Genomic DNA, 15,334 nt, shown 5'->3' with positions numbered 1-15,334 from the left:
TCCCCAAACGGGTCTTTTCATTGAAATCGTAAGAAATCAGAATTAATTTTTTAAAAACTAGTGAAAAATTTGCAGGAGTGAATTTTCTCACTCCACTGAGCCACAGTTCTGTAACAATAGGAGGAACAAGGGCTTTGCAACTCGACAGGCCTGGGTTTGAATCTGGCTGCGTGCTCGTGGACAGTCAGTCTTTTAAGCCTTTCAGAAAGGGCCTCAGTTTCATCATGGCTGGAGTGAATCTAGTAATTCTCCTGCAAAATTTTGTTGTGGAGATCATAAGAAAGAACTCATGCTTGGCCTACAGTAGGTCCCACTGGGAAGTGTGGACAAGGATGTGGGAACCTTTATGAAAATGGCCCAACTGCCCATCAGCTGTTAAATGAGTAAAGATGTACACAGACACACACAGACACACACACAGACAGACAGACAGACACACACACACACACACACACACACACCCTGGAATACTACTCAGCAACAAAAGGAATGAAATCTTGCCACTTGTAATGACATGGACGGGGCTAGAAAGTATTATACTAAGCTGAAATAAGTCAGAGAAAGACAAATACCATGTGATTTCACTCGTATGTGGAATTTGAGAAACAAATGAGCAACGGGAAAAGAGGGAGAGAGAGAAATATGACTCTTAACCATAGTACCAGAGGTGAGGTGGGCAGGGGGATAGTTAAATAGGTGATGGGGGATTAAGAAGTACAGTTGTATGAGCACCAGGTATTGTATGGAAGGGTTGAATCTCTATATTGTACACCTGAAACCAGTATTATACTATTGGTTAACTAACTGGAATTTAAATAAAAGCTTAAGAAAAGAAAAGAGAGTACCCCAGAAGGGCAGCTAGGAAATGCTCTTGGAACAGTTATTCCCTGGAACTGGTTGAAGACCTTGGCATTGGGAGGTATAATTCCAAACAAAATACCAAATAAAAGCATATTTAATAGATTCTAAGCTGTTAATGTTTTTAAAAATTTTAATGTTTTTTTATTTATTTCTGAGAGAGAGAGAGAGAGAGAGACAGCATGAGCAGGGGAGGGTCAGAGAGAGAGAGGGAGATACAGAATCTGAAGCAGGCTCCAGGCTGTAAGCTACCTGTCAGCACAGAGCCCAATGTGGGGCTCGAACCCACGAACTGTGAGATGATGACCTGAGCTGAAGTCGGATGCTTAACCGACTGAGCCACCCAGGCGCCCCTAAGCTGTTAATTTTAAGGCATATTATTGATTTTATTACCTTTGAAGATAAAAGTAAAATTAGCACGTTAAATGGACACAGAGATAAGACACATTATGATTTGAAAGTTATTAGAATGTGTGCATACAAGGGCACCTAACTAGCAAAGTGCATTATGGAATTAAGGAAACGTGCAATTTGCTGGGCATCACAACTGCTATGCTAGGTATTAGCTCTACTTCAGATGTAGTGTTAAGCTAATATGCTACTTTTACAAGACCTAACAGATGACATTTATTTCAGTTCAGTTGAAAAGATATTTGTTGATCCCTGCTATATGTTAGACCCTGTACTATGTGTTGGGGACACTGTAGTAAGTAGTAAGACAAGACACAGGGGCGCCTGGGTGGCTCAGTCAGTTAAGTGTCCGACTCTTGATCTCAGATCAAGTCTTGATCTTAAGGTTGTGAGTTCAAGCCCAGCACTGGTCTCCATACTGGATTTGGAGGTACTTAAAAAAAAAAGACAAAACACAGCTTCTGCCTTCACAGAGCTTAAAATTATCCAACAAGTAATTCTGAATGTGATGGATGTAATGGAAGGGGACATACAGGTGCTTTGAGAGTGTAAGGCATAGGAATTATGCTATACATGTTGGCAAAGTATATAACTTGTGTGCCAAAACAGTCCTATGAAGAGATGATAAAATTATTGGGACTGTGTAAACTAGAGATGAAAAGGCAAAGGGAAGGGTTGCTATTCGATATAATAGTTTTTTGTTTTATTTTAATGAAAAATTTTTTGGCCGGGTATTTAGCCAGGAAACAAAAACTATATTAGTAATAGTGCTAAGCTCTGTTGAGTACTTTACTGTGTGCTAGGTGTCATGACAAACACATATGTTGCATCTCATTTGAACTCCACAGCAAAAACTTCTCTCTTTTATGGAGAAGAAAACTAAAGTTTAAAGAGATTGAGGGACTCTTTTAGCATCAAACTACAGTGAGTGGTGGGACAAGACCAGAACCCAGATTCAGTCATTTGTGATGTGAATGGTTTCTGCTTTTCCATACTTACTGTGGTTGTTTCATGTTTGCAAAGTTTATGATTATTATTTGTGTTGTAAACCCAAATGACTACAGGGCCAGACAGGTAACAGAGATATAGATGGAAGACAATAGGAGTGATGTTCAGGACTGTTGAGTGCTTTTCTGAACAAAGGCATTCAAACAGTCAAATGTGGATTTATTTAAAAACAGGACAGGGGTGCCTGGGTGGCTCAGTTGGTAAAGCGTCATGATCTCACGGTTCGTCATGATCTCAGGTCAGGTCATGATCTCACGGTTTGTGGGTTCGAGCTACGCGTCGGGCTCTGTGCTGACAGCTCAGAGCCTAGAGCCTACTTCAGATTCTGTGTCTCCCTCTCTCTCTGACCCTCCCCTGCTCATGCTGTCTCTCTCTCTCTTAAAAATAAATAAAACATTAAAAAAATTAAAACAATACAGTACACAAAAAAGGTGCACTTCGGTGGTTCAGTCCACTTAAGCATCTAACTCTTGGTTTTGGCTCAGGTCATGATCTCATGGGTTCATGGGTTCAAGCCCCTCATTAGGCTCTGCATTGATAGCCAGGGCCTGCTTAGGACTCTCCCTCTCCCTCTCTCTCCACCATTCCTTAGCTTGCATTCTCCTTCTCTCAAAATAAAATAAAAACATAAACTTAAAAAAAAGGACAAAAGAACCTGTGGGCCCTTCATCCCCAAGAAGTCAGGTTGGTGGTGAATGTATGTTTATAGATTTTTTCTTATATTAACTCAACCTAACAGTCTTGTATAACACTTACCATCTAGCATGTGGGGTGTGTGTGTGTGTGTGTGTGTGTGTGTGTGTGTGTATGTATGTATCTAAAGATACAGTGGACTGGGAAATGCTTGAGCTTTGGAGGTTTTAGACAGACATGATTTTAATTTGGGCACAGCTGTGTGATTTTGAATAAGTTGCTTAACTTCTTCATAAGTCAAAATAATAGTTATCTAAAGTGTTATAATATTGATTATAAATATTGATTTTTCAGGACTGTGCGTGGCACATAGTAGACACATAGTAAGCAGCAGTTGTTGTTTTTATTAATATATGTATTTTCCTTGCTGTCGGTTCCTTGCAGGCAGCTCTTAACTCACATTTATCACCATTACTTAGCACTGACTTGACATTGCACACTACCTTTGCCAATTTAATCATGCACAGCTCTTAAATTCTTTTCACTAAGTAATGATAGACATCAAAAAGCTTGAAGGGGATGAGAAAGAACCGCTTTCCTATTATAACCATTCTCCTTGGCTATAATGGAAGTAAGTCTCCGGTCGAATTTTGCCAAATACAAAGACATTTATTAAATAAACATTTGTGGGGCATCTGGGTGGCTCAGTCAGTTAAGTAATCTGACTCTTGATTTCAGCTCAGGTCTTGATCTCACAGTTTGTGAGTTTGAGCCCCGCATTGGGCTCTGTGCTTAGAGTGCAGAGTCTGCTTGGGATTTCCTTTCCCTCTCTCCCTCTGCCCTTACCCAGCTCATGCTCTTTCTCTCTCAAAATAAATAAATAAACTTAAATTTTTTTTTAAATAAACATTTATTTAAGTATGGAACAATTCATACAGCTTACTGTAGGCTGGGTGAAGGCTCAAACTCCGTCTCTTAGGCATTAGAATACCACCTTTCTAGAAAGGTTCACTTGAAGCAGGTAAGACAATAATTCGAGGCAGGATACACTTATCTCCTAATGGGCATCAGATAGCTAGAAACCTGTCCCAAAGGCAAGACACGGGATCATTCAGGCTCATCGTTAGACTGTATCCCCTCAGTGCCTTCCTGGATTCTTATACCCTTTTCAAAGGAGAGTAAGAGTACAAAAATATTCAGCCAATTCACATATTTTGATATGTTAATTTTGTCAGTGAATCTATTTCTACACCCATAATGCTGATTATCAAACCTCTGATCTCCTCAATCAAAACCTATTTCTGAAATTCATTATGGTAATTACAAAGTCTTTGGTATTGCTGGAGACATCAATAGCCGCAGGACTAGTGTAGCCCCTTCTGACATGTGGGCTTTGCTTCCAATTACAGAAGGATAGCTGTTTTGAGCACAGACTCAGACTTTAGAGCAGTGATTCTCCATTAGGGTGATTTTTTCCCTAAGGAGATATTTGGCAGTGTCTCAAGACATTTTGGTTGCTGTAGCTGGGGGCAGGGTGTTTATACATCCAGATCTAGTTTATACAGTTCAGAGTGTTGCTAGACTTCCAGCAGTGCAGAGACAGGCCCCACAACAAAGATTTGGCCCCAGATGTCATTACTGAGGATGTTGAGATACTGCTTTGGAGTATAGCTTAACCTGACTCACCTGCTTATTACATCATATGACCTTGCCTGTTATGATGTATTTTAAAGTTAAATTACAGGCTTTATAACATTCGTCACATAACTCAATGGTAAAAACTTGAATAAATTTACCAATTCACTGTAATGTAGTACTTGTAGAAGGTATGAATTTAGAAACTAGTTACTGACTACCTATGGTAGACCCAAATAAATAACATAGCCTATAAAAGCTTTTTAAAAATGGTCAGCTTTAGTCTGGTTCACTGGAACGCAGGGATGGATTTCCATTGCCCAAGTAGTGCTCCTATAAATTGCTATCTTAATGGACACTCTTGTGCCACTGAGTTATCAGGCTTTTTAATTTACTTCAGTATAGTAAACGTACATTAAATGTCTTTGGCCTAGAGGAGTTTATAGCACAGAAGAAATCAGGCACCACATATCTTCAGCAAGGCTACTTCCAATTATAATGTCCCAACAACCTATGGTTGTAGATATAACAGTAGTTTATCCTAGTTTCATTCAGTGTGAAACCAGGCAGCTACACTCATTGACTTTTGTACTATTTCCATGTGGTCTGAGCTATGGCTTATATAGTTGTATGCAGCCCTATAAATGTCTTGCCAAAGTACTGCCAGATAGTAGTGGTATAACTATGTATTTTATCTAAAAAAGCAAAAATAAGTACAAACCACAGGTGTTCAAGAGAAGCGGCCTTTAAAAATGTTTTAAAAGAAGATTCATAGAAAGAGAAAACAATGATTTCACTTTATTGGGGAAAATGGCACATTCGCCTCTTAAACTTTGGAATGAGGGAAATGGTCAACAACATCATCAGCACTGTTGGGGTCTCCAGTTTCTATTTTTGCCTTTTAGGGTGGATTATCTGCATGCTTTAATTGATCACATGTAATAACATGTCTTAGCATTAGCTGCCTTAGCTAAAGGAATGCTTTAGGATAACCAACCAACTACCCAACTATCCATCATTTGCCTTCATTGGAGATGGCACTCAAGGCTGTGTGGGTGGCTACATAATTACTGACATGTCTGCCTGTAGGAATGTGGTCAGAAACATTCTAAACTTAGGAACTATTCAGATCGGACCTCTTGGATGTTGTTCTTGGACAGTGATAACTGTGGCATTCTCCAGGGTTTATAAAACGAGCTCTGACTTTGCCAACCATAGATTCCAGCTTTAACAGCAATCTGTTCAATGAGTAACTGTGGTCCAGGGAACATTCATTCTTTTTTTTTTTTTTAACAACTTGATTCCATTAATTATTATTTTTTAAATTGGGGTTTTACTTGGCTATAAGTAGGTAATTTTATGGAAAGGGGTAAAAATTTGGTCAGCATGGGAGTGAAGGGTAGGGGGAAGGTAAAAATAGTAATCAGGTTTGAGATCAGTTGTATTTTTAACATTATATTAGCCAAGCATTGGAGTTAGTTTCCTTTCAGCTGATTAAGTTACATGTCTATTTGGTGAATAAACTTTGCAGAAATAGCAAAATTTGTCTCTGTGTCACTTGCAAATGATTTATTGTCTTTCTCATTTAATATTTTTATGTATCATTGGTATATATTTTAAAAGTCCCAGCCAAAGTCTATATTCTAGCACTGCCTACCTTTCATATTCTTCTGGGCAGAACATTAAAAAAGAAGAAAAAAAAAGGTCCTATAGTACATAGTATAAGGAAATTTCTCAGGAATAATTTGTTTTTCTAAAAGAAGTTTTAAATGAATTCTCAAGGCATTTGGCAAGTGTGGATTGGTGTCAAGGAAAATTATAATCCTAGACCAGTAAAACCATCACGACTTCTAAGAGTCACAACGATCATACCTCAGTGTTCCAAAGCATCAGGTGATTTGGCCAATTAGCAGGTCTCTTTTTATGAAGACAAATCATGTGTGACTGAAATATTTTACTAAAGGGTACACTTTCCCGGTTGTTTTAATAGGTACCCCAAATGATAGCATGGTTAAAAATGTATTCTAATCCTGGGTTTGGTTTAGGAATTTCAGCTAAATGCTTGTTATAGGGGAATCTTAAGATTGTACTCCGTGAGAGGTGCAACAGAATGTAATCCAGTCCCCTATCCTATTTGTACAAAATAACGTAGTAGCAAACATACCTAAGAATTAGAATCTTCCTATGCCATCCAGTTAAAATCTCAGGGTTCTCTTTTATCTAGCTAAAGGTTCAGCACATAGTTAATGAAACACTTCTTACATGCTTACACTTCTTACATGCTTATCTGGCATTAAATCATCACACCATTTCTCTTTTCATTTTGAACCTTATTTCATTGTTTCTGTTAAAAGAACAATTCTTTTGGATACAAATTGGATCTTTTCAGCCAAAGTAAAAGTTTAGGCATGGTAAACTTTTTCTTCTTCCTTACTGCAGGGGTTTTCCCAGTCTGCAGCAAACGCCATTACCAATAACATCGTTGAGTGGGAAGCATGCCCTTTTTCTTGCCTGCTTCCAAATCTCCCCTAGACTGAAAGTGTGTCTTTCTAACCAAAGGGCAGCCATGTGAACAAAAAATTCATTTCAGCAGTCATTAGAGCTGTCTGTAGCTTGGTGTTAGGCATCTGTGAACTGGAGAGGTGAACTGGAGGGACTTGTTTTGTAAGTAGATGACAGATATATTGAGGTAGATCTGTTGTTTCTATGTGACATCTCTTGGGTTCCATTCAAATTGGGAACCTGACAATGCCTGATTGAATGTGTCTGGGATTTAAGAAACAGTTTCGTTGTGCTAGAGTTTTAGGTGGACTGACTTTGAGTTTCATTAATTCAGCCAGAATTTTTGGGATACCCACTGTGTACCGAGTATCAGAAATTTGAGGGCATGGTGGGGACTTATCTATTGCTCTTTTTACAGTGGAATTTCCTGGGATGACTATGAGTTTTGTTTTCTCTCTGCCTTCTCATAATGTACTTTATAAACCTTTTATTTAAATCACCAGATTTTGTAGCATTTTCAATAAGGTATAAAAGAAAAGCAACATCTAGCTCCCTGATTAAGAAGCCTCAGAGGATTCTTAGAGAACAAATCATAGCAGGCAAAGTTGAATGTTTGTACATGTGTATTTTTAAAAACAGATTATTATTTTTTAAAGTTTACTTATTTATTTTGAGAGAGACAGAGATAGTCCAAGCGGGGGAGCGTCAGAGAGATAGAGAATCCCAAACAGGCTTTGCACTTAGAGCCCAACGCCCAGCTTGAATTCGTGAAACTGCGAGATCATGACCTGAGCTGAAACCAAGAGTCAGATGCTTAACCGACTGAGCCACCCAAGCCTCTCTGTGTGTATATATTTTAATAGAATTGCTAAAGGACTGAAAAAAGGCATCCAAAGCATGTACATGCTTGTATGGCTTTTAGTATATATTTGATACATGGTCTCATGATATTTTCCTTTGAAATTTGATTAAATATCACTACAAATGAGCGTTGTTTCATTGAGTGACCACACAGAGAGGGCTGGAGAACACTGCAGCATGATCAGCTGTCCTGCATTGCCTTAGGTGGCAGTAGTAGTATGCCTCAAGTATCAGAGAAGGGGCTTCCTTTTTTCACAGTCACTGTTAACCTGACAGAAAAAAATAGAATTGGCCTGATATTACTACATTGAAATGAACCCTCAACTGTAGAGTATTCAGAAATAGTAACCAGGAGCCAAACAAATTAGGAATGAATAGAGAAGATGTTAACTAATTGAGTATTATCGTATAGGTGAAAACTAAGTCTGAGGAAGGTAGACTAGCTAGCCAAGGTTGTACAGTTAGTTAGTAACATTACCAGTATTCATACATATCTAATTGACTGTGAAGTTATTTGATTATTGCAGCATCCAGAATGTTGTTAAGCCCAAGTTACAATATGGTGTAGCCATTACTATAGCAAAATTGTTGCTTAAACAAAGTTGCTTTAATTTAGTAATTTATCTGCCTTACATGAATTATACTTTCACAGTACTTTTACTTCTCTTATTACTTTTAACAGCTTTATTGAGATATAATTTATATATAAACAATTCCCTCAATTAAAGTATACAACTTAGTGATTTTTAGGATATCCACAAGGTTGTGCAACCATTAGTAATCACCTTCCGTTCCCTCCTATCTACCACCCACCCCTTACCCTAAGAAACCATCAGTCTGTTTACAGTGTTTATAGATTTGCCTACTCTGTACATTTCATATAAATGAGATCATACAAATGGAGTCCTTTGTGACTGGCTTCTTTAACTCAGCAGAATGTTTTTAAGGTTCATCTGTGTAGTAGTGTATGTAAGTACTCTGTTTCTTTTTTTGGCTGAATAATATTCTGTCGTATAGATATGCCACATTTAATTTATCCATCAGTTGATGGACATTTGTGTTGTTTTTACTTTGGGGCTATTATAAATAATGCTGCCATAAATACTTGTGAACAAGTTTTTGAGTGGACGTATATTGTCCTTAATCTGGGGTAGAAACCTAGAATTGTAATTGCTGCCTCCTATGGTAACTCAGTGTCTACCTTTCTGAGGAACTGCCAATCTGTTTCCAAAGCAACTACCAGATGACATTACCACTTGCAATGATTGAGGTGTTCTAATTTCTCCGCATCCTGCCAACACTTGGTATTGTCCATCTTTTTACCTCTTTCATTTAATTCTCATAATCCTAAGAATTAGTGAAAGAAAATACTCTTACTGCCATTTTAGAGATAAAAACTCCAAAATCAATAAACATTAAATGAGAACCATAGGATGTGTGCAGAGGGGAAGTGGTGTGGATTGTTCAAAACAACGTATTATCTGAAAGGAATTTAAGTTTTAAAATCTGACACAGCTATGTGAGATGCTAGAGATCCTGTTTCCTACCACTGCGTTTTAAAGGTGATGAAACTAGAGCCCAGAAAAGGGAAGTGAATTGATCACTGACTTAAAGCTGCTTGGTAGGGAGGTCAGTCCATTGCACAGCCTAGTGCATTCAGCCCTCGGGGATGTACAAACTCATCCATGTCATAGCACTCCATTTTCTTAACTCATTCATCCATGCTGGACTTTTATTAAAATAAACCCATCTCAATTTGTTTCGGGTATTAGAAGGTCAGTAAAGCTGAAACCTCCCATTGGGAAGCTTCTGATAAAAGTTGTTCCACATTTTGCCCATGATGAAATTGATGCAGGGACAGGAAATTAATGTAAGTACTGTTACTTGGTGACATTTCTTGGATCATATTGCTTGGGTATGAATTCTGGTTCTGCTGCTGACTAACTGCTTGGCCCTTTCTGCATTTCTGTCTCCTTATTTTTAAATATGGGCAATAATAGTGTCTATCTCATAAAACTGTTTTGAGAAGAAAATGAGCTAATCCCTGTAAGGAGATTAGCACAGCGCTTGGCTTCTAGAAAGGCCTCAGTAAACATTGACAATTATTATTACATAACATCAATTTGCTTAGACCACTGAAAACATTGTAGCCTGAGATTTGTAGACTGATGGATGTGGGGGGGAGGGAAAGGGGGTGATGAACATGGAGGAGGGCACTTGTGGGGATGAGAACTGGGTGTTATATGGAAACCAACTTGACAATAAACTATTAAAAAAAAGGAAAATAAATGAATCATCTTTTTTAATTTTTTCAATCTTTATTTACTTTTTAGAGAGAGAGATAAAGATGGGGGGGCAGAGATAGAGGGAGACAGAATCTGAATCAGGGTCCAGGCTCTGAACTGTCAGCATAGGGCCCAACGTGAGACTTGAACTCATGGACTGCAAAATCATGACCTGAGCCAAAGTCAGACGCTTAACTGACTGAGCCACGCAGATTCCCCATGAATCATCGTTTTTTTTTTAAATGTCTTTTTAAAAGTTTTTAATGTTTTTATTTGTTTTTGAGAGAGACAGAGAGAACGTGAGTAGGGGAGTGGCAGAGAAAGAGGGAGACACAGAACCTGAAGCCAGCTCCAGGCTCTGAGCTGTCAGCACAGAGCCTGATGCGGGGCTCAAACTCACAAACTGTGAGATCATGACCTGAGCTGAAGTCAGACACCTAACCAACTCAGCCACCCAGGTGCCCCATGAATCACCCCTTTTTAAAAGTAGCTTCACTAAAGGAGCAGGCATAGGAAATAGCTAATTTCTAAAGTCTTCATAATTTAGAGCTATATGGAAACTAATACAATTAAAAATTGTTTTTAATGTTTATTTCTTATGAGAGAGAAAGAGAGCAAGCCAGGGAGGGGCAGTCAGAGGAGAGAGAGAATCTCAAGCAGGCTCTGTGCTGTCAGCGCAGAGGCCACCATGGGGCTTAATCCCACAAACTGTGAGATCATGACCTGAGCCAAAATCAAGAGTCAGACGGTCCACTGATGGAGCCACCCAGGCGTGCTACCTCCCCGCCACCATACAATTTTTTTGAGAAAAAATTGTCCAACCTTTACAAATATGAACTCATTTCCTTTATACTGTAATTTTGGTCAGAAACCAGGCTGAGTATTTCAATTAGAATTGAGCTCATCCCCAACAATGGGGGAGTTTCACTAAAGCACTTATGCCTGTTATGGATGTAATAGTAGTGTTTATCCTTAGTATCTTTGATTAACAAGATAAAAACCTACTGGATTATTGTAAGGGTTCTACTATATATATTTGTGTACCATTGTGGAGGAAGGAGCACTCAATGAGCAATTAGGAGATAGGATTAGAATCCTGCCCCTTCTCTGCTGTAGTTCAGCACTAAGCTCATCTGAGCACTAAGCTTCTGTTTCCTCATCTGGAAATGGGGGCTGCAGGGGTCAACAATTCTTACCTCAGAGGGTAGTCATGAGGACCAAGTGATAATCTGGATATAACAGCACTAGCACAGTGCCTGGCCCACAGCGAGGGCTCAGTAAATGTCAGCTAAACAGTAGCGTAATGGGGTTCTGTGTGCCACACATGAGATTTGGAGGCAGATTCGATGGTGAGTTTAGGTGAAGAAATTGGACATGTCTGTGTTCACATAGTATGATTCATGTCTACTCTGCTGTTGCTGCTGCTGCTTTCCTGTAACCAATTTTAGAGCCTATCTTGGCAGCTGGAAGTATTTGGGATTAATTTCACACTCACTTTATGAGCTGAGCATTTTCCTGCAAGCAGCTCCCTGGGCCTCTGCCTCATTACTTTGGCATCAACTGATATGGCTGTTGGACATACATGTCCTTTGGGGTCTCCATTTTATTTGGAAACCTTCAATTTGAAAAAGCAAAACAAAGGCTATCAACACATTTGTGCCTGAAATCGTTAGCATTTATTGTTTCCTAAACCCCTCCCTTTCTGTAGGTCTGTTGAACACTAGGGAACACACATCTTGCACAGCCAGTGATGAGCACTGAAAAATCACACTCCTTCGGATTCAAACCCTAACAGCTGGTTGGCCTCATTTTGGATTTCCAGGTGAACAGCAAGATCCTCTAGGCCTTGTTGGGACAGATCTAAATCTTGATGGGTCTAGTTTTTCCAGCCTTTTTTACTATGTTAATTCTGCTAAATTCATTTGGCTCTCGCGGAGAACAAAGTAAACTTGGCTGTTACGTGTAAAACTAAATTGAGAACATGGAGATCTGTTTAGTATTTTATGCTGGCCAGTAGGTCAGGAAGATTTTCCTTGGGGGTAATTTACATAAGGAATTGTTTATCCCATTTCTTTCCAATTTCTGTGACCATTTGGGGATAGCAGACTTTCCACAATGGCACAGAAATATAACCAACAAGACCAAAACTTAGAGAAACGAAGCTTCTCCTAGATTGATGTATTTTGGGCCTTGCTTAGGAAAGATCCTGTGGCTTGGGCTGCTGTCTCACTGAGAAGTCATTCTTCTACCACAGCTGTGTTTAGCAAGCTGGGTGGGTCTACAAACTGACATGCTGTTACATTTAGTAAGAGTTTTCCCTTGATAGTGAGGAACGTGCATAAAAGCCTCACTTAAGTCCCAGCAAATGCCCAAATGTTTACTGTGATAGATAGCTGCTTTGAGTGCACCTTCCATCAGGTTACGGCGCCAACTCAGAGTACTCTGTGGCCACCCAGTACCTATAGTGTTACATGCATGCTCTTCACCTTAACATTCTGCTTCCTCTTAAGCAGTTGCCCAGATGACCTTTTTTGTGTCTCATCAAATGCTGTCCCCACACTGGAATATTTGCTCCTCTGCTTTTCTGCTTTAATCATTTGCTCAAGTTGTTTCCTGTACTTTTAAAGCCCCCATACCCAATATCTGTTCTTGAGGATGAATTTCAGGTACTTCTTCTCAGTGGCACACTGGTAAATATGTAACAACTGGTTCTCTGGGAAGGAGGTGGATTGGGAGGAGGCCTGGCTCTGTAACATTTGTTGATGTTCATGTTGTAAATACTTCCACCATGGCTGATTTCAGGCGACCAGCATGAGCTCACTGAATGTGAAGTTGGGAAGAAATGGGCAGTAGCTCACCATTGCAGAGTGTCTCCAACATACAGAGCCTAAATGACCTCAAGGGCCTAGATAATAGGCATAAATGAGCTCAAGAGCCTAGATAATAGTGAACTAATTAAGAAGTAATGAGTTCTGAGTATTTATCACCTTTGTTTTGGTGATTATTTACTTAATTTTAGGTTTACGTAACTTAAGTTTTAAGTAATGGTCATGTTCAACAGCTGGCACACCAAATTGAACACAGGGCAGCCTGTCCATTCTCTGGAGCCTATAAGAGCTGGCCAAGTTGGTTCTAGCAAACCACTGTCTCTTCCTCCACTTTTTCCTTTGTAAAGGGCTCCAGACTCAGTTAACAGTTAAACTTTTCTGTGAACCTGGAAGCTGCTTCAGGTTGCACACAGGCTTTGGGGTGAGAGACTGCAAAGTGTGACTCCTGGTCTCTCACTTGCTACGTGATGGTGAAGCTGCCCACTTAATTTGCACTTTCCAGTGCAGAATGAAAATGCAGGGCCCTTGTTAAAAGGCAGGAAGAAAGTGCTGTTAAAATAGCCACTAAAATATAAAGCTTTTTCCTTTCTTCAATAGTCTCTCTTTCACACTTTCTCATGGTGTTTTTATTTTCTATTTAATGTCATTCCAGGTATAGAAAAATTAAGATTGTTAGCATGAGTTTTACCATTAATCTTTATATTGTGCAATGCCAGTTTTAAATGTAAATTAAGAGCATTTAACTATGTGAGTTAATGCACATATCTCCTCTCTTCATGTGTATATCTTGTTACCCCTTCATCGACTTCACCTATATATAAAACACAAGTTCAAAAACAAAATTATTAAGAATTTCAAGACAGGCAGCAGGGCATTAAACCAAGAATGGAGCCCTTCAAAGCATAGGCACAGTTTGCATCCTGTGTACAGTACTGGGCAGATGTCTTACATCTGCTGAGCCTCAGAGGCCTCATCTGTAAAACAGATCATGCCAACCAGGTGGAGGTGTGGAGATTGAAGGCACTGGCCAGCAGAATGTTTGGCATGCAGTCTATGGTCACTTAATTACAGGGATTATTATTAACCTACTAATTATAAAATTAATGGCATTCTTTATAGTTCATGAGGTCTTCCCTACAGTGTTGACACCTGCCTCTGACATATTTTCCTTTTCCATTATTAACTCTCTGAAGGTAGAGATGAGATCTGTCACCATTGAATTCCCTAGAGTGCTTTCTGCAAATTCTTGCATATACCTGGCACTCAGGAGGTGTTTATGACCTTGATCTTTGTATGATTTGGGCTTATTGACGATAAGCATCTGTGTCATAATATGATGGCCCTCACAATAAGGCTTAATTGGTAACACTCACAGGAAGAAAAGAATATAAATGTAGACTTTAACAGGAGTCCGTTGTAATCACGGTGAAGCTGGGGGAAGAAGCAGATGATTCCAGGTGTTTTGGTTTATGGAAAGTGGCCTCTGTCTCTTAGAGGAGACTTCTTGAAGTAATAGGGAAGGGATGAGTTCCAAGCCTCATTTGAGTAAAAGAGGCCCCAGGGATATTAACTCTGGCCCATAGTAATCTGTCCCTTTGCGAACTTCTTTTACACTTATTTTCTGTTCTGCACAATTAGGACATTATTACAGTAATGTTTCTTTCCACTAATTGGTTGTGTATGTATGTTTCCTGTCCAGAAAATTATAAGATCCTTATGGGCTAAAAGATATCGTATACTTTTTTGAACACCTATGGAAAGAAAGTAGCACAGTACTAGGTACCTAGTAAGCAGTGCACTTTATTATAATGCTGACCTTGGTCCAAACTCCCAGGGCTCCCTGGAGAGCTGAATGTGAGCTGTAATTGCCTTTTATAACTCTTGTAAGCCCTCAACCAAATGCCAGAGAATCATGGTCTCTGGAATGCCTGGCATTGTCAGGCAAAGACTTTCAATAGCTTTGTCTTTTCCTAACCTACATCTCTTTTCCAGTGTCTCCCAGACACTCTGAGGACTGTCCCCCAGCAGCCTCTGTTGCTACATGGAATTTGGGAGACCACACAGCTGTAAACTCTTACTTGATTGAATGATGATTTTTTAACAAGCCCTTTGGGCCAGTGTCAATAAGCCATGAAATATCACCAAATGGTTCATCTGCACTAGAGTTCTGAAAGTCATCTGAGCTCTAGTCCCTCAAGCTGGCAGGGACTGACAGAAAGGAGTTCACATTGCCCTGGCTTTTCTTATTCCTGTTCTGGGGGCTGTCAGACGCCTTGAGCCTCTGGGCCAGTCAGTTCATTACTTTTAATGAGC

The 15,334-nt window shown here is 39.5% G+C and overlaps 1 protein-coding gene across 2 annotated transcripts in view; it reads left to right on the top strand.

The window, feature by feature from the left end:
• Positions 1–15,334, top strand: part of BBS9 (Bardet-Biedl syndrome 9) — a 450,363-nt gene that overhangs the window by 346,758 nt on the left and 88,271 nt on the right. The gene's annotated exons all lie outside the window — the stretch shown is intronic.

The sequence above is a fragment of the Crocuta crocuta genome, unplaced genomic scaffold, assembly GCF_008692635.1.
Source record: "Crocuta crocuta isolate KB4526 unplaced genomic scaffold, BGI_CrCroc_1.0 scaffold197, whole genome shotgun sequence".
Taxonomy (NCBI): domain Eukaryota; kingdom Metazoa; phylum Chordata; class Mammalia; order Carnivora; family Hyaenidae; genus Crocuta; species Crocuta crocuta.
The sequence above is the reverse complement of the archived record's forward strand: the minus strand, read 5'-3'. Positions and strand labels throughout refer to the sequence as shown.